Source organism: Haliaeetus albicilla, chromosome 21, assembly GCF_947461875.1.
Source record: "Haliaeetus albicilla chromosome 21, bHalAlb1.1, whole genome shotgun sequence".
NCBI classification, from domain to species: Eukaryota; Metazoa; Chordata; class Aves; order Accipitriformes; family Accipitridae; genus Haliaeetus; species Haliaeetus albicilla.
In genome coordinates this window covers 6,156,707-6,176,710 of record NC_091503.1, presented here as the reverse complement: position 1 = coordinate 6,176,710, position 20,004 = coordinate 6,156,707, and the positions used below count along the sequence as shown (strand labels likewise).

The 20,004-nt window shown below is 36.9% G+C and overlaps 1 protein-coding gene across 9 annotated transcripts in view; it reads left to right on the top strand.

The window, feature by feature from the left end:
* Positions 1 to 20,004, top strand: part of CDH18 (cadherin 18) — a 506,683-nt gene that overhangs the window by 189,659 nt on the left and 297,020 nt on the right. For 4 of the 9 annotated variants that reach the window (XM_069808910.1, XM_069808907.1, XM_069808904.1 and 1 more), the window contains exon 1: positions 12,409 to 12,736. The gene's annotated coding sequence lies outside the window, so the exon portion shown is untranslated. Of the gene's footprint in view, positions 1 to 12,408; positions 12,737 to 16,895; positions 17,231 to 20,004 lie in introns of those variants that run through there. The other 5 variants (XM_069808908.1, XM_069808906.1, XM_069808901.1 and 2 more) reach the window with 3 other exon arrangements.

Here is a 20,004-nt window from a genome sequence, read left to right as displayed (position 1 = left end):
ATGTTTATGAAGGAATAAAATTCAGCTAAAGTTGGTGATGGGGAAAAATAAATTTTAAACAGATGACTAAAGAGATAACAGGAATAATCGTGGTGAGTTCCAAATTAGAAAAATAGATTTTATTATCTCTTTTAAACCTTTGTGGTTTATTACATTTTCTTTGAGATACACTTAGATTTGTACTTGGTCTTTTAGGTTTTGTTCTGTTACTTTAGGACATTATATTGATTTATTGTATTATGCCTGTGCTATTTCATAAAAATAATACTGACTGATCGAAAGTCAAGTGATAAATGATTAAGTTTATTTTTCAAGCTAATGTAAGAGTTCTGGAAAAATTTTGGACTACCTACTACATCTACTCTCCCTATATATTACATGGCTATGACCATATGGTCATATGGATGCAATCATAGGCTTTGAATTTGCATTCTGTTTTCAAGTGTGCTAAAATTGTATTGACACCTCGTATAGCTTATTTAAGCAAAAGGCCTGCACATATGGCAAGCATAGTGTGAAGAACAATTTTATAGCTAGTTCTCATGCACAGTGCTGTACTGAGCCCAGTCAATCAACACCGGCTTGGCAGAGCGGCAGAATAGAATCTGCATAGCTATTATAGTCCATCAGTGTGTATTGTCTTACAATTTAATTTATGACAACTTTTTTACTACTTTTATATAAGATAAGGTTTTCATCTGTATTTTCATTTCATGCTTAGGTTGTTCTTGGCCTGTTTTCCTTTTTAAATGTGGTTTAATGAGGCTGCCTGGTTCTTTTTGGCAGTCCCTCCTTCCTGACTTCTGAATTGGTTTGCCAGTTTCTATTGAAGGTGAAAGTAAGGAAGAAGTCTCAAAGGTCATTATGTTTGTACATGATTTGTGTGAAAACTGGTTAAGGAGTTGAACTTGAGAGCAGCATTAGTGTTCCCTTGAGGGGAGGACAGGCAGGACAGGACTTGAGCATCACACATGCTGTTTGTAGCAGCTAATCCGCCAGTTGTTGTATTTGTTCTAACTATCCTTCCAGTGGGCAAATAGCTGCAGGCACAGCACGTGCAGTCTTTTGTTTAGTAGGGCGGTGATAGGGATGTTGGGGAGCTGATGTCATTGTCATACAAATAGGACCAAACACCAATATGTAGGAAGAATAATTTAGATCTTTTTCTCAGTGGAACAACTTGCTCGGACTGTGTTTTTTAGTGATAACTGGTAATGTACGGGTATCAAAAAGCCTACTGTGTGCTTTCGTTGGCCATGCCAAGTAATTTTTGAAGAAAACAGGCCTTAGAAATGGTTTGCCTTAGTAGATTTGTATGCCCATCTAAAATAATGGGACTGATGAGCTACTTCTGAAAGACCTTTCTAAGTATGCATGCAAGATTTTTCCAATGAGGTATGTTTTGCATTGTTTTAATTATACTTTGAATATCGCAAAAAAAGTAGATAACGTAATGCTAGACAGACAGATTGGAGGGGGGGGATCAGCACTCATGAAAACCTCTAGGAATTTGTGTCGTTTAGAGGCAGGGCAAGGTATGTGATATTGATGGAGTAATTTGTCTACGTATGGTTTGCCTTCCAAGACTGACTTCAGCTGCAGTAAAGCACATGTGAGAGAATATGTCTCAGCTGTTCACTTCTGGAAACTTTTAATTGGTTGTGAGGCAGTACAGAATACCAGAACTATAGGCATAACATTTTTCTGAAGTTCCTGGGAGGCAGAGCTAGAACTTAAGCTTGACATGTTAAAAAGGGCTCGAGAGTCTAGCATGAGGACCAGAATATTTACCTAAAAATCATTTTTGATGGTGAGGCTGGTCATAGCTTTTATAATTGATGGAAAGAAGTAAGCAACTTGTCTGACCTGTTGCAGACATCTAGATTAGGATGAGTTGCACAGATATCTGTTTCCTTCCACTGACCCTAAAAAGAGTCTAAGTGACTAGCTGATGAAGACATTTTAAAGGTCTAAATTTTCGTGGATTAATCCACTCACAGTCTGTTAAGGTACTTATGAAGTATGTGTGTAAACATAACCCTTATCAGGTTCTATGTTCAAAACCCTTTGAATGTGCTAATGCTAATAATGTTATGAGAAATTCAGATATTTAATATGATGATATTAAAAAAAGTGCCTTACCAAAAGAAACACTACAAAATGTAGGAACTGCAATGACAAGGAAACATATTATTAGAAGAATCCGCTAAATTCACTCTAATTTTTTTTCTGGTTAAGATGTGTACGGAACTTTTCTGTTGCTTCAATGCCAGTGAGAACTCTGAGATAACTCAGCTGCCACTGACTGTAACAAGTCTTTATGGTGCTGAATATGTGAAGGGCAGAGTTAACCCACAAACAAGAGGTACTGTAATGTAGCCTGGGAGATCTACATCCTTAGTAAAATGAGAATAGATCTAGAGTTTCGTCTTACTTTTTTAACAGGCACACAATATTTTAATGAGATTTCATATATTTTGTTTACATTTTCTACATACTTGCAATTTTACTTTTTGTACCCTTTCAGGTTCTTGGGGAGAGAGAGGGGGATTTCTAAGATTTTACTGTTTTTCATATGTCATTCGCTATCTTTTCAGTCAGATGAAAAGCATCCCATTTCCCCTATAGGTGGAAATTTCTCCATATTGTTGTATTCTTCCCCCATAAGTTCTTACTCCATTATGAAAAATGAAGAGCAAATGGTAGAAACCTCTCAGCCTATAATTCCTGTATTCTTTCACAGAAAATGAAAAAGTACTTCAACAAGAAAGTTGTGCTTAATAGCTAACCTAATTTCTGTTCCTATCAGCTAGTGGTATTCCGGGAGCACAGGAGGAGAAAGATAGGAGCTATCCTAAGTAGCAGTCTCTTATGACAACTCAGACTACTAAATGAAAGGGAAAACCAAATACGTTCTCTCTCTACAGTCATCATCCCTGCAGAATTATTTGGAATTACTGTGAGTGGAAGTTGTGTTCTCTTATTTCAGAGAAGACAGGACCAACTTCCAGGGTGCACAAAGATTTTATGGGTACTGTGCAAAAGCAGAATTTTGGACGTCAGCAATGGCAGATAAATTTGGAACTAGTAAGAGAATGTGCAAGTTGCTTAACTAACCTAAATATTAATTTGAATACTTGTTTCAGGTCATCACTTTTTAAAATGGGGGAGAGAGTCTGTCCAGTGCAGCAGGTGGTGGTGATGATGATGATGACTTTTTTGCTGTGCTTTTTCCCAAGTGTTTATACTTTCCATTTTATATAAGATTTTTAGCAAAATTGGCTGCTAAACGCGTTACCTACATAAATGAATAAACTAAGTCATCTTCTTATGCTAAGCGCACAACAGTTTCATTCAAAATTACCAAGATGCTGTCTGTCTAAGTGTGGGAATACGTGGTACAAAACGTGTGTGGATGTGTTTGCACAGATAACAGTTTGTTTGGCTTGCTTCTGTTCGTCATGTGATTTCACATGGGCTCCAAGAAAGGAAACCTTAAAATGAAAAAAATGCTCTCTGCTACAGGACACTCACTGGCTGTATTCTGTGCCCCTCTTGTACGTGCATTTTGTCCTTCACAAAATGGACTTGGTGGTCTGGCTGAGGTGCTCATTCATTACTGTACTGTAATATTGTGTACCCCTCAGGAGCGGTCACGTAATCGGCTCACAACAGAACAATCGGGGTAACTGCTTAATGAGTACTGAAGGCTTGATGTTTTACTTCTTCCTCGCGTTGTGCAGTTCTTGCACTTTTGCAAAATGTGTGTAAAACATCACAGTAATTGAGAAGTGTCAGTAACTAGCTGGGTACAGGACAAGTTCTTTATGTTTTGAAGTTCCCTGAGTGCTGGTGCAGCACTTTGAAAAATTCCTTAACAACTGAGTAGCAGTTCTTAAACTAGTGATTTGGGAGTCCCCTGCTAGCACACTAATGATCCAGACAGCAGCATTAAATCAGTTGCTTTAGTTTAAGTACTTCTTGAATGTACATAAAGCCTTACTTTATTGGGAATTGAACTAACTACCTGCAGTCTGAAAAGCAATAAGTTGGGTACTTAAGCAAAGGTGAATTACTAATAAAGAGCAAAAGTTTTCTCCTGTATATGCTCTCTGAAAGCCCTTAGCTGTTGGATAGAAGGGTGGTACAGCAGTTGTTGAACCTTAACATGTTGAACCTTACCAGTCCTCGGAGAGATCTTCTTCTAATACTCCTCGGAAATAAGTGATTCACAGAAATACCATAATAAATGCTTTTGGAAGAGGGAAGAGGCAACGCTTCAACACCATTGCACAGATTCATAATATTCCCTTAATCTGTTTAGCAGTTACACTGTGTTTTTTTCTGTTGGTAACTTTAGAACGAGAACAATACTATCAGTGTAGAGCCTACCTACTGCCTATGTTGATTTCCTACGAGTTTGAATATTATTAAATGCACTTTTTGTATGCATAGATTTGTGAATTTGTCTCCATGGGTTACACTGCTGAGAAAACCATTTGATAAATACTTTAACAGTTTTATACTTTATTGTTGTAAGTCCATCCCTACAAGCAGAAGGCCAGGCAAAAATACCAGGAGCACTGCATGGATGGATGAACAAAGAGCTCCTGGGCAAACTCAAACAAAAAAGCATACAGAAGGTGGAAGCAGGGACAGGTGATCTGGGAGGAATATAGAGGTATTGTTTGAGCTTGCAGAGATGCTGTTAGGAGGGACAAAGCCCCAAAAGAATTGAATCTGGCCAGGGATGTCAAAAGGCGGCAAGAAAGGCTTCTATATGTACATCAGTGACAAAAGGAAGACTAGGGAAAATGTGGGCCCACTGCGGAATGAGGCAGGGGACCTGGTGACATGGGACATGGAAAAGGTTGAGATTCTGAATGCCACCTTCTTAGTCTTTGCAGCCAAGACCAGCCTTCAGGTATCTCAGGCCTCAAAGACGGGGGAAAGACTGGAGCAAGGAAAGTGTACCCATGGTGGAAGAGCATCAGGTCAGGGAATACTTAAGCAAACTGCGCATAGATAAGTCCATGGGCCCTGATGGGAAGTCATGTTTGACCAAACTGACAACCTTATATGAGAAAATGACTGTTTTGGTAGATGTATGTAGAGCAGTGGACATCAGCAAGGCTACCTAGGCTTCAGCAAGGTTTTTGACACTGTCTCCTGTAAGATCCGCAGAGAGAAGCTGGTAGGTATGGATTGGACGAACAGACAGCGAGGTGGACTGAAAACTGGCTGAATGGCTGGGCCCAGAGCATGGCGGTCAGTGGCATGAAGTCTAGTTGGAGGCCAGTAATCCTAGGAGTCAACACTGGGTCTAGTCCTGCTTAACATCTTCATTAATGATCTGGATGACAGGGCAGAGTGTACCCTCAGCCAGTTTGCTGATGACACAAAACTGGGAGGAGTGGCTGACAGGCCAGAGGCTTGTGCTGCTATCCAGAGGGACCTGGACAGGCTGGAGAAATGGGCTGACAGGAACCTCCTGAAGCTCAACAAAGAGAAGTTCCACAAGTCCTGCACCTGGGGAGGAACAGCCCCACACATCAGTATATGCTGGGGGCTGCCCAGCTGGAAAGCAGCTGGGCAGAAAAGGATCTGGGGGTGCTGGTGGACACAAAGTGAAACACGAAGGTGGCTGATGGTGTCTGGGGCTGCTTTAGGAGTGTTGTTACAGCTGAACTGCATACCCTCCACAACGGATTTGGACGACCCAAATAAACAGATCAATAGAAAGAAGTATGTGTACAGACAGGTACAAACCAATATGAAGTCAGTAGATAAAAGGATGCAGGGCTAACAGGTAAAGCTCATCTGGGGGAAGGGAACACATAGAAGATTCCTTTGGTCACAGAAGCAGACTGGATTCATCTGGCATGGAATAACAGAGTGTTCCTCTAGGAGTAAAAAAAAACCAAACCAAACTCTCTTAAATGTAAACATGAATAAGTTTTGGGTTTTTTTTTCCTCTAAAAAAAAAAATCTCATTTAGTGTGGTTTGTTTTTTTAATTTAGGATGGCTTAAGTAACTTTGTTTTAATGTTTTATGTATATGGACACATATTTTCTTTTTGTATAAAACTAGTAGCCTCCTAAAATTTAAATATTGCTTCTCACCTTCCTTTGTCTGTTCTAAAATGTTCATAGTGGTACTGAGAATGCTTTCTTGACAATTACTGTGATTTTCTTGAAAAGCAAGTCAAAATGAAGACTGACTTTGTGTCTGCAGACTCTGATGTATACTGTCCCAAACTGAAAAGAGAAAAGGTAGGCTAGAAGAGGTAGAGTCTCCGTTTGTTTTTGTTTTCCTTGGTCAGCTGGGGAAATAACAATGCATGTCTGTCCTGTAATGTTAGAGAAATCTTTCTTCCCAGAAGACTGTTTTCTTTATTAAGTGCTGTGTTCCAGGTTTTTTGAAGGAGACACTTGTAAACTTCAGAACTCCAAACCCAGGTTTTTCAGATCTTCTGAGTAGTGTGCTACTCCTTTGCTGTAAAGAAGAGAAAGAAAATTCCAAACTGAACAACTGAAGCAAGTGAATTTGTGTTTTCTTAGAGGCATTTTGTCCATCTTTCACCTTAATTTCTTCCAAATAAGACAAGCACTTCCCAATACAGGCGGGATGGCATGCTTACTATGTTATACAAAAATCTCACTGGTACCGATTCACTTTCTCTCATTTTTAGGCATTATATGATGGCCCTAATGTAACACTGTACCACTGCAAGCTTGCAGTTTCTTGAACGTGAAGCAGTCAACAGCAGTACTGTGGTGTTTTCTAGTTGCAAATCTTTTCTGTGTTTGTGCTCTCATCTTAAAAGTTTGAATACATCAGATTGAAGGAGAGCATTATTTTTAATCAGTTTTATGAAACATTCAGATTTGGCTTAATAAACATTTAAGCCTTGAATTCAGTCTTTTTATCTGTCACAAGAGATAGTCATCCTTTGTTCGTAATATATTTCTGATTGTAGTATGCTGAAACTCCAAGGGTAGTTCTTTAGCTTCACCCTATGCAGGCCCCGGCAAGTGCCTGACCCACTTGTGAGCCAAAGAAAGGGAATAAAAGGCAAAGAAAAAAACCCATGCTGCTATGCACATTTGATAGGTTAGAAAACCAAAGCAAAATGTGCCTAAACTGCTCATGATCATACAGCAGTAAGTAATTTATCAGACTCTTAACTAGGGACATTTCACCTCAAAATTGTGTTCCAGATGACAGAGAAGTCTTTTCATTTCTTTATTTTTTTAGGTACTGTATTTTTTGAATTTAAAGAACATTGTAGCGGCAGCTAAAACTCAGCTGAGGAAAACAAAGCATTTCTCTGACGTTCTCCTACTGCAGGCGCTGTTGTATCCCCATCTCTTCCTTTTTGCTCCTAGGCCAGACTAGCTGGCTGCTGTGCTTTCCTGATACGCAGACAACTGCAGTCAGCACTGTACACTCAGTAAAGCCTTCAGTCATTTCAAGTCCTTTCCTCTCCCTCAAGTCACAGATTTTTTTCAACATGGAGTCACAGGCTGAGACTCGATTAAACTTTATGAAGAAAAGATTGTATGCCAGTGTGTAATTTAGAATATGCTGTGAGACCTTCAGAGAGCTCAGAAGTGATCTTCTAAGTGGTGGCTTAAAAATAGTGTTTGCTTCCTTTATCTTGGGATGTCTCTTTTTATGTGAAGAACATCATCAGACTTCAAGCAGTCTGAAGGAAGGCAGAGACTTTACTTATTTATATCCAAGGGGAGCTATCTGCTATCACTCTTGATTGTTTGACAGGAAAATAAGCTCATACCAGTCTTTGCTTTCACTATCATTCTCTGAAGAAAATTTATGATACTGCTATGGTGAATCTAAAGCTGTTCCTCTGCTTTCTGTTTTGTCCTGTTTCTGCTTAATACAACTGTATTCCTCTCTTGCCTATTTGCTTTTTAGTAAGTCTGGTTTTCTCTTGGTGCTAGACATTTAGTTCTGTCCTTTTGGTAATATAAATTAAAATGTCACTGCGGCCAGAAGTCTGAGACTGTTGTCTGAATTGAGACTAAGTCATGGTTAGACTCGTCTGGAATTTTAACAACAGACTATATTTGTGTCAGAAAACGCAACTTTGCTAAAGGAAGCTACACTGCATTTGATCAAATTTTGTTTTGGGAAGCTGTGCAATGTTCTGATGATGACAGGATTGAATGTTCTTAGTTTTTTCTGACTTTCTTCTTAAACACATAAGGTGTATGAAAATATATAGTAGTTATCCATATGTGTGTGTGTGCTTGTATCTGTAACATACACAAGGTGTAAATTGAAATGAAGCCTTCCAGTAAAGTTCCTGTTTATTCAGAAGTCTGCATCGCTAATAGATTGGTTGTCCTTTCCCACTGACAGTATTTTTTTTACTGGGAACTGCTACCTTAGTTAATTACATAAGAGTGAATAATAGTAATTAAATTCTATTTAAAATATTAAAATATATTCTAATTTATCTCTTTTCCATCTCTTTTTACAAATAATTTTTTTTTAATTAATTGAGATCAGTGTTTGAGTTGTACTGCATGAATGAGAACACTTTCCATTTACAGTGAGTTGGAAACAAAATTATTAGAAACCATTTGGGGTTTTGTGCATTGAAAGGTTAATTGGTAAGACACAGCTATGATATATTTCAGCCGGAGATTTAGCTAACTAATTTATTATGGCTTCCTCGTAAATTGGATGTAATACTTTAGTAAGTGAAGGGTCACTTTTTCCAATGGAATTCTAATGTGATCTCTAAATGTTGTTTGCTAATGTATATACATGAGTAAGTGCTAGTGCAAATGACCGTAAGAGTGTTCTAGTAAATTGTCATCATTACAGATACCTGAACACTGCTGTCTATATGTCCACACTATGCTTCCAGTTTTTCACTCCCAAGCGATGTTTGGATAGACCATCAGGAATGGTTTTGATAGTATGGACTTAAGTGGTTGTGGAATTTCTTTTAAGCAAAGTGTTTTAAGTGAGAATGGGATTTAGCACACTTCATTCTGGTCTTGAAATCATATACAATTTAAATGATGAATAAAATAAAATATAGATGTCTGTAAAACTGGAGATAACATTTTTAATTCACTGTTTAGAATTCATCTATAAACAGTAAAATGCTATTAAGCATTTAACACTTCTAAGTTTCTAAAACTTCTGTCAAGTTTTGCCTGCTTTTGTTGAGAAGAAAAAAACCCTATAACAATCATGTTTAATTGCTATTTTATTAAATATTTATTTGCATTTCCTTCCTTCACCCTCCAATTCCTTTCTCCTTTGCATATCTGTAAATATAAATTTAAGCCTGTGTATGGGAGCAAAACAGAAAAATCAATACAGTTCCCCTCTCCAGGAACAGGAGTGGTAGCAGAGACAAAATTGTGTCCCAAATTTGAAGGCAGGATTCTGGCTGTTCTTCTGTCACTGAATAACTGCTTTGCTCTTTACTCAAGGAGGATTGCCTGGTGATACACTGCTTCCTAATAATTCAGATCTTATTTTAATCCAGTATAAGGAAAAAGAAGTATATCAGAAATTGGAAGAAAGCAAGGCTATGTGTTTGGCAACAAAAGAACTGGGTTCTAAGAGATCTAATTCAGGTAAAAAGAACATCCTAGAAAACTGTAGCACTTCCCTAACTAATTTCTATGAAACAAGAGTGGTGTCTTAAGTATGTGAGGCTGTAGAGTATAAATAACTTTTTTCATACTTTCATAGTTTTGATTTCTACTCAAAATGTTTATTGGTCCACTTGATTTCCAGATTGCTTTTCTCTTGAACTTCTGTATACGTGTTTTTCAAGAACCTCTTATATTCCTTTGACTCATATATACACTACCAACATTTTGACCCTGACCTCCTATACTTAAAGCTTAATTGGTGTAGTGGTATAGTTAATTTTCATAGTTTCTGGGTATTTCTGTGGATCTTTACAGAAGCAGGTATGTGAGGAAAAACTTTTAAGAATGCCTATTCAGAAGTGAGTAGAAATACTAGATTTGGTGAAAGAGGAGTACTTGTTTCCTTGATTTGGTCTCCACAGTGAAGAGTAATTCTGCTAAATATTTAAGGATTAATTAATAGGTACAGGTAAGAATCCTGAATGCTGCATTCATTTTCAGTCAAGAAATAGGAGTAATGGTAGTTCTCTATCTTAGAGACTTCTGTGCCCATACAAAAGTTAATGCCTTATAACGATCAAATGATAGGCAAGTGGGATTTGCCCTGTATAGTAAATGTGTTTGAGAGGCATTTGGACAACACCCTTAACAATATGCTTTAGCTCTTGGTCAGCCCTGAAGTGATCAGGCAGTTGGACGAGATGGTTGTTGTAGGTCCCTTCCAACTGAAACCTATAACTATGTTCATTAGTTCTGTTATTGTCAAGTAAATGAGTGAAGTAAAATCTAATTTAAAATTTGGCAATTTTTACACTAGAAATGTTTTAACATTTCTCCTAGAATCACAATCTCATTATAATGGGAATTTAATGGAAAATATCAGCTGAAAAGTGACAAGAGAAGTTAAGTCCTGAAAGCATTACTGTTTGGAGTCTCAGGTTGATAAATTAGATTATCAGATTGATAAATCTGATTAAATACCCCACCTAATCTAGCAATACAAAGGTGTGAGGATTTGTGTGTGAGAGACTACAAACAACTTTTAAATGCGTGCTCTTGTTCCATGAAACAAAATGTTTGAAGACTTCTACTTACTTAAATGTATCTAAATAAGAAAAGGAAAGATGTCAGTATGAAAGAAAGGATCTGTTTTGTTGCCACTTTTCACCTAACAATTGACTAAAAGATACATCATTCAAGCAAGATTTACTTTTACCACTGTCACTCCATTATCTTATTTTCAGTGTACCATGAAAATGTTATAGCACTCAGATGAAAAGAGCCCTTGGATGAAGACACATTGGTTTCAGCTTGAACCTTGCAAGCATCAAAAATTGTTATCAAAAGGAGCAATATGAAAAATTGTATGAGACTCCATTATATTACCATTTGAAAAAGTAATACAAAACCCTCAAGTCAAGGCCACTTTGACTTACAAATATTTATAAATTAAGATTTGGCCCTAATGGTAGCAGTATGATTATTTTAATTTTGTGAACCTGAAACACACAGTCTCCTAGCTCTTAAAGAATCTTACACGATAATGTAATATATGCCACTTCTTGCATCTCATTGTGAATGCTGGATGCTTTGTTTTAGTTTCTGTAGTGTGCGTTGGCTTTCATGTGGTCAAATTCGTGTCTGTATGATTATATACTTTTTTTTGAGAAATACTGAAGTACAGGACTTAGAACGAGCTATTGTCAGAAATTAGTCTCCTGACTTCTTTATGACTTGCTACATTGCTGGCTTGTGGGTATAAACGAAACTCTAATGAACCCCTTCTAGTTGTTTCTGTTTTGGCTTTGTCTGACTCTTGTTACTTTCATTTGAATACCATCTTCATTAATATTTTCCACATTGTATTACGTTTTCATATGACACAATCATCTTTCAGAGGTTGGTTCACTTTGTTTTGTTATCCTTGCAAACCCTTCAAGAAAGATGTGTTGTGCGTTGTTTTCTTTTAAAGTAACTTGTGTTGTACAGATAGACAAAGTAATTTGAAGTAAGGAGTAACTCAAAGGATGATTAAGAAGAGTATTTTAAAGTGAAGCCGAGAAGTTCAATACTAATGAAGCTAAAAACGCAAAGGGCAATCTGTTCCTGCAGATATCTGTTATTTTCTTTTAATAATAAAGTTGTCACTTCTTAACAGAAAAATCTTTGTTGTAATAGTATTGATTTTTTAATTTTTTCCAAGGATCTGATAACCCATGTTTGTATTTCTAACTAATATATAAAAAAAAATGCTTACAATTGGTAAATATTTTTTGAGAAAACTTATAACGTTCTAACAATGACAGCGACTGCAGCAGTTTGTCTCCTATTTCTCTTTATAGCATGCACTACTTCTTCACTGCTTATACAGTCCACGTGCACTTCTAAAAATGTGTAATGAGTGTTGAGATGCACCTAGGGGCTATGCCTCTTGAATTTTATATGGTTATAGAAATAAAACTGAAACATAATAACCTTTTTTGGGTTTTTAAATTTTTTCTTTAAGTTGTGCTCAGTAAATCAAACATGATGACATGCAAGGGTGAGAGGTATGACAATTCAGTAGATACTCTTGCTACATTTTACATATCTTTATAATATTGTTATTTCTGTAGAATCTAAATGAGTACATTTTTTTAGACTCTTGGAAGTTCGTGGTAAACGTTGACACATTTTATTTTAGGAATTTGTGAAATCATAGTTACATACACATCTGTTGAAAATCTGCTAAGGATTGCCTGATAGGAACGTTTTTATATAGTGCCCTATTTATGAGCTTCCTTGCTGATTGCATTTTAAGAGAATGTCTCCCTGCACAGATGACATTCAGTTTTCTAATTCGCTTTTAATAAGGCAATCCTTTTCAGAGATTTATTTGCTTAAGATAATGAGGTAGGATTACAGAGGAATTAACTGCAATGCTATTAAGTTTTTTTTTTTTTTTTTTCCTTGGGTCTAGCCTTATGCTTTCAGTTTGAAAGTAAGCTGAGATTTATTTTTCCTAGGCTACACAACAAATTCAAGACCAGAAGACAGAAAGGCAGCTGAGGTAATAATTCTTCGGAAGAATTAAGACGCCCATGTCTTTGAGGTATGTTTGTTTTGGAAATGCTGTTAATTATTTATTAATCTTGCTGCTATGTATAAGAGTAGTGGTGAGTGCTTTTGAACATTAGTGACTTTTTCACATCTTCTGATATAGCTCAGTTTGAAAGGAAACTCCAAAATATATTTTTTTTCCTCTCTTTTTTGATAAGTGTGGGGAATTAGTTATAAATCTGCTTCTCTTTTATCTGGCACTATCTTTCTGCCTAGAAAATTAGATAAAGCCAGACACAAAGCTAAAAAACCTAGAGGTTCAATGTTCTTTCTGACTTCACAGTTACAACTTGCTTCATGTGCCATAGTGTGAAAAATTTCCAAATAAGAATGTTCTGGAAAAAGCTGTAAACACTTCTCGCTTTGTATGCAATATCGATTGCTATGTTTTAAATAGGTACAGGAAACATTTCTATCAGCTAGATGCAAAAGAAAAGCGTGATATAGAAATAAATTACAAATAACTCAATAGGGGAGACCATAGTAAGTCATCAGTAGGTAGACTAAGTAATGGAGGATACACTAAGGAAACTGCCTTTCCACAGGTTTAGAAATAGCTTATTTAACAATGTTTCTCAGTTACAAAAATTGTTTGAACTCAGTAAGTTGGATTCCACTTTCGTAGTTGTACCAGCAAAGCTGGTGGGGTACTAACTGAATGGAGTTGATGCTAATTTCATTTTAGGTCTAGTTATCACTTAGCATGTTCAGGAGCTTTAACAGAGCAAATTATGATCTTCATACAGTCAGAAATGCTGGGGCCCAGAAAGCATTATTTCTCTTACACTTGGGAAATATTTGTGTTTAGGTTAACTCTTCTGGAACTCCTTCAAACCCTAGTTTTCTCTTTCCTTCAATATACTGAGTTTCAAAGAAAAAGGTTTTTTTTTTTCTCTTAAAGGAGGCATTTTCTCACAACAGTAATACTCATTCAGCTATCTTTGATAACTTCAATCCTCACCTGAAGCTCCCTTCTTTTTGCAGGAGGTGTATCTCACCAGCATTGACTGTTGTCTTTTCTACATTCCTGTCAGATCTGTGCGATTTTGTTCATGTTTGACTTGATAGAAAGACCACGTAGAAATTTTGGCTAGCGACACAGCCATCTCATGGCATGTTAAGTAATGCAAGCCTATAGTGTGATACATACATTTTGTCTAAAAATATATTTTCCACTTTAAAAAAACTGCAACTGTTAGTTTCCTTCTCCGTCACAGGCTATATTTATTTGAGCTTTCTTTAAAAACTACCTACCTGCCCAGGACCGTTGGCCTCTAGGATTCTTTCCTTTTCCTTTTGCTTTAGATGTTTAATAACAGGTTTGCAGCCTTTAGGGTTGGGAAGTTGAGTTCTGTAAACTATCTTTGTATAATATTATTCACAATTAATACATTCAGAGCACTTTTTTTGCCTCCTAGCATTTTAACCACAAATATCTCTCTCTTAATGTCAGTCTTGTTTCTTTGGAGAAGCAGTATTTGAAGTACTGTAACAAACAACAAGAGAGTAATCGGCAAATATATTTAAACATGTTTAATCTATTATTTTCTTACCTGACAGTGTACCTAAATTTTATATTGGAAAAAGGAATTTAAAACTGTTGTTGAACTTTTCATGAGGCTCTACACATGTGCCAATGACATCTGAGAACAATGCTTTTTGATAAATGAAAAATCTCCATTGCCTTTTCATGACTTCCATTGTGATACATAGTTGTTCCTCGGGGCACAATTTGTCTTGCGGATTGTATTTGATTTGTATTCTAACGATGGAAGCTCATAGTATCAGTGTTAAATACATGTAGCTTTTCAGAAGCATGGAAGGGCAATATTTTTATATTCAGCCATTAGAAGAAATGTTTAAAGAAAAAGGGATCTCATTTTACTGGGTCTGCTGAAGCAAGACACCAAGTAAAATATTTAATAATATTTGATCAGTATGGTTTAGCTTCATATGTATTTGTGAAGTTGATATATTTTTGCCTAGTCTGATCCCTCAACGTTCCCATGCAGTCTTTGTTATTATATAATTTTTTAAGCCTTTATAAAATCTTTGCCTTCTCTCACTTGTGGAGACATAATTGTAAAGCACCAGGCAAAATGTAATATATTATGAGGAAAAACAAAAGAGGCAAAACGTGTCTGCCCTATCTCATTCGTTCTGCCAGATTAAATAATCTTGTTCAGTTTAGTTTTAATCTTGTTCTGTCATTTCATAGTTATGTAATGGCCAGGTTACCACATGCTGTTATGGTCAGGTTACCCAAGTGACTTCAAATTACTCGGTAATAGTAGTTTCCGTGGTAGACACAGTCCTTGGTGGCAGAGAGGACTTGACTTTCCCATGTGAGAGCCTTTATGTTATATAATAATCAGAGTAAGGGATAGAGAGTTTTTGTAGCCTAGAATTGTTCTTCCTATATCTATCTGTCTCCTTCCTCAGAGTCTTCACATTAGACTTTAAAAAATTATTTTACTTTAATATCTCCTCCTGGTGATACAGGCCTTCTTTAGCAAGCAGTGCAAGGAACTACTAAAAAAGTTCATGCTGATGCTTTTGAAATAGTCTGCCTTACTGATTTAATAAACCTTAATGAAATAAATAAATGGAAACTAGCAAATGCATTTAAACCATTCTTGTTCCGAATTAACCTGAAGTATATGTTACCATTGGTTTACAGAGGTTCCGTAGCAGATGTTGAGTGAAACTTTCAGATGTAGTTTATGTATCTATGTTAGTTTACTCCATGTGTCTGTTCCAGGCACTCAAAGAATGTAAGATGTTCTCTGAAATGTAGAGCTCAGAGACTCTCTGAACCCTTAGGCTCCTCTTTGTGTGGTGATTTTTGATGTCTTGACAACTGTTAGAGTAGGACTTGTGGAGAACAGAAAAAAAATAGCAAACCCGGTGATTTAATTTTGTTTCTCTGATTTAGAATAAAGTTACCTGATCTTCCCAGTGGTCCTGTGCATATATTGTCTTTATGTATGGTTATACACACATAAAGCATGTGTACAGTTTTGCCATAGTACAAAATGCATACTGCAGTCTTTTGATGTATCTATCTTTTAAAAATTAACACGTGAAAATAGTTTATACGTGGAGCACCCTAAATTTTGATAACCTTCTGTATGTCTGTGTGAAAACCTGACTTGATAAATGCAAATGGAAGTTTCAGAGCTACCTTATCGCAGACATGTATTTATGATGAGGCTAAAGAAGCTCTCACCCTTCTTTCAAGGTTGAAATGCAGAACTGAGATTCAATGTTGCTGGTTGCTGGCCTCACTTTTCAAGATATAAATCGAGAAATGAATTGCCTAAAGAAATGGACACTTAGTCAACGTTGGATATTAGCCTCCTTTAGTACCATGAGAATAATTAGCATTTTACTTCCCTGAAAATTCAGAAACTTTGGAGAATGATTTGAGTGTTTTGTCAAATTAAGTTGAAAAACATTTTAAAGCAGAAAATTGATTGAAGTTTACAAAAAAAGCCAACAAATTTTGAATCTATGAAAATTAAATATTCTGAGCTTTTCAAGGTTTTCTACTCTGAAAGTAATTTTAAAAACTGAAATAATATTGGAAAAATATTTCACAAATTCACATTTCTGGCTTCAAAATAAGTATAAACAGATCAACATTTTGCTCAGCTTTAAGATGATTTGATCACATTTGAGCTAATGATGTAAAAGGCAGAAGCAGTTGATCAAAAATTTATCACCCTGTATGTCTTAAAAAAAAAAAAATGTTGGGACCATTTCAGAATGATTATGGGCTCAGAAATTTTTATTAGTTTGCTTAACAACCAAAATACATAACTGTTCTTGGAAGTCATGAAAACAGTAGATAGTCAACCATCTCATCCAAATAACGTTAGGAGGATTTTAAGGTAAATTTCTAAACATAAGATCAAAACTTATCTGTAGTTTTCGTTTGTGCAACTGTTCTTGTTTAAAAGTACAAAACCTAGGGATTTTGTATGTCTTTTGCTAAATCAATCTCAGCTTCACGAAGCCTGTGCGCTCCCTTTTGAAGATGTAAAGAAAATCGTTGGGTACTCATCAGATTGATTTCCTACGTGAATTCAGTGGCACGTATTTTCTACTCTAGGACTAAAGCAGTGGAACTACAGCTGAGGATTGCACGTGAAATGTAACAGCATGAGGAATTAGGAAGAAGGGGAAGAATTAATTGCATTTATCACTTCAGCTGAAGGAAGTGACTTAAGATTCCTAATCGAAATGGCCAAGCTGCCAGACCTGCCTGTGCGGAGGAGGTGTATCCGCGTGCCAGGGCAGTGGGTGACCACCGGCCGGCGGGGCCATGCCCTCCCCTTCCTGGCAGGCCCAGTCCCACCGCACCGGGGCTGAGGCAGCCCCCAAGGGCGAGGGCAGGTGAACCAGGGCCCTGGCACCCGTGCACGGCTGCAAGGTGGGCTCTGCTGCAGAAGCCATCCCCTTGGAAGCAGCTTCAGAGTGAAAGGTGGGTTTGTTTCTTGCGTGCAAAGCATGCGTTAGGTGTGATCTATTCAGCAGGGGTCAGTCATTTTGTATACAGGAGCTTAATTACCATGGGCTAGTTCTGGCACCTGCTAACCAGCTGTTTGTACTTGCACAGTGTTTGATTTTGTTCATAAGAATTTACTTAAAATCTAACAGATCCAAAAAGACACTGCAGTTCAGATTTCTATTGCCAGTTTTCCCTAGATCTATATAAATCAAAACGGTTATTGTTTTTACCTTCTCCAGTGAAATTCCAGGAAGTGAACAAAAATACATAGAATTTTTTTTTTTCCTTTCAAAACACATGGGAGCACAGCTTAACACATGTCACTAACAGCACTTGGAAACTAGGACTTGGAAATGCACAAGTGTCAGTTTTTACCCCAAATTTTGTTATTTCTGTGTTCTGTTAATTTTGTAGGTTTGCTAGCAATATGAATTATTTTTCCCAACAAATATTTGATTATCCTTGTGATTTTTGATTCCTGCTTTTTCTAGGGTTTTTTGTTTGTTTATTTGTTTTTCGCACAGAATCTTTATGAAACAGCTAAATAGTCCAGTATAACTCCTTCAAAATATGTATTAAGAAAGGACATCCCTTCAGCAGGAAGGAGTAATTGGTATTTCTGTTTCTTACAGTGAAATGAGTTTAGTTTTAAAAGGCAGACAAGTTCAAACAAAACAGTGGTTAAATTAACCTATAAGGTTACCTGAACAGGAATATGGACTAGCTTTATTTCTTCCAAATACTCTAAAATTACAGTGTCCTGATCTGGCCCACAGTCAGTGGTTTTTTTTCTGCTTATTTTTAATGGATCAATTTTCGAATGCTGAAGCTGATCAGTCCCTGCTCTTGAGATAACGTTCCAGCCATCTATAGATAGCACACAATTAACTTGAGGGGAAAAGGGGAAAACCAGGAAGGAAGTATGTGCAATACACAGAGCATCTCTCTATGTTCTGTATTCTGTGTCAATTTTAATGGGTCGGTAATTAGGTCACAGGACTGATTGATATCAGCACTTAGCTTCCTGGGTGACATCACCCTCTCCTTCATTCCCTAATAGGGAGTAAGATGTTGACACATAGAAAATTCTGCTTCCTGGACAGAGAAAAGTAATTAAACCAGTTGTAGACTTGACTCTGGCTGAATTATTTACCAATATAGCAATGAAATGGAGACTAACAGGAAGGAAGAGCACAGGGAGCATGTGGAAAGAGCACAGATATGCTTGCAGCCCATGTGTGTGAAGGAGTTTGGTTTAAAGAAACAACGACAGGACTAGGCTGGGACAGGAACAATCATGAGTAAAATGATGGTGTATTTCAAATCCTTAGGCAGAAAAAGTAAGGCAAAATACTGGTAAAAAGCTTTGAGATGAAACAAGACGATGACTATTATAATGCATGGCCAAATGCTCAGAGATCTTGGCATGAGAGGAGAGCGGTGAGTGCCCAAAAAGCATGCTATTCAAAGAGAGATTATCAGATGGAAAGGAAAAATGAGAAGGGTGCCTTGTACGTATTTCTATACATAGAAAGCTCATAAATGCAGCAAAGGACACAGCTTAGAATGGTGCTTCTTAATTTAAAAATAGCTGTCATGTTTCAGACTGAACATACAATGTTGTTTTTGTGTAAAACTGTACAACCCAGCAGTAACCTTTAACTTGTCTTTATAAAATGTATTACAGTTGAGTTGCTGAAAGAGCTTGGTGCCATCATTAGTACTTTTTGTTATTTTGTTGTCAGGGAGGCTATCCCTTTTTTCAGACTTTCTTTTACTTTTTGGAGATACTATTTGCCCAACACTGACTTTAATTTATAAGATGGAGTACTTAAAAACATGACTTCTGAGATTTCAGGATTTTTGTTATTGAAAGAATGAAAAACTGAGGAAGTGTATTTTTCTGATCTTGCGTGTTAAGATATATTTGTGCTTGAGAGAGACTGCTGGCTGGTATAAGATGACCTTTAATTAAGAGAGGACTACGAGGAACCAGGTCAGATATGGCTGTAAGAACTCACACCTGATCATAGAGCGGGCTGCAGCTATGAGAACAGCTTAATGCCTGGCTATGAGAACAGAAGAAACTTGTTTTGTGGTGGACAATACTAGTGCAAGAGTTGAGCCTTGGACATTTCTGTTACAGTTATGAGTTGGAATTTAGTTCGTGTGTGCTATGTGTAAAAGGTTTGCCATCTTTTTGATGCTCTTCACTGCAGGTGGAGAGAAGCCTCATACATATATCTGCAGTAAGTAACAGCTGACTGTTCCATATATGCTTTCAAATAAATTAGGAAAGGTGGTGTAAATAATATTTTGATGCCATTCCATAGAGGCTTTCATCTCACATATCTATTTGCCATTTGTAATTTCTGAGCTTCATGAAATGCAGTAACATTTTGTTTTAACAGCTATGTTAGTTTTCAAGTTATTTCTGTTGAGAGGTCTTGGTGTCAGGTTTGTTGTAGGAAATAGTAGGGATGTCCTATGAAATCCTGCTACAGTACTGCTCCTGACAAAATGAAAATCAAATACACAGGTTTGATTTAGAAGCACTAAGAATAGGCTTAATCCAAGTCTGCAAGCTCTAATCCAAAGTGATACAGAAGCTGTAATGAACAAAATGAATGGCTTACTGGCACCTGATCTGACAAGAGGAGAAGCAGAAATTAGATACAAAGTGTATCTCAGAGATTTAAAACAAGTGGCTGCATCCATTTGATTCTTAAGGCTGGAGTCATCAGAAT